The following is a 350-nucleotide window of genomic DNA, read 5'->3' on the forward strand; positions in this document are numbered from 1 at the left end:
AGCTTTTATAAACTGTTGACTTTCGACGTATTGTGTTTGCGATTTCCATAGAATTTTGCCAAGCAATATGGTACGTGCGTGTGTGCAGGCGCGAGGGTGTGATATGCCCAGCATAAGGAGCGCCGAATAACTTGGTGTCGCAGAGAGAGTGACAAAGGAGAGTTGTCACAGCCATTATACAGAGGGGGCAAGAAACTGTACAATACATCAAGGCTAAAACGTAGAGGACGAGACAAAATACACACGTGTGTCTGTAAGGGTATCTCCTTCTGTGTACATACTTTAAGAAAAAAAAAAGACAGTATTTAGAGAACCAACGAGAGAATAAGCATACAACAAAACTAGTATTT

This window comes from Penaeus monodon, chromosome 33, assembly GCF_015228065.2.
Source record: "Penaeus monodon isolate SGIC_2016 chromosome 33, NSTDA_Pmon_1, whole genome shotgun sequence".
In the NCBI taxonomy this organism is placed as follows: domain Eukaryota; kingdom Metazoa; phylum Arthropoda; class Malacostraca; order Decapoda; family Penaeidae; genus Penaeus; species Penaeus monodon.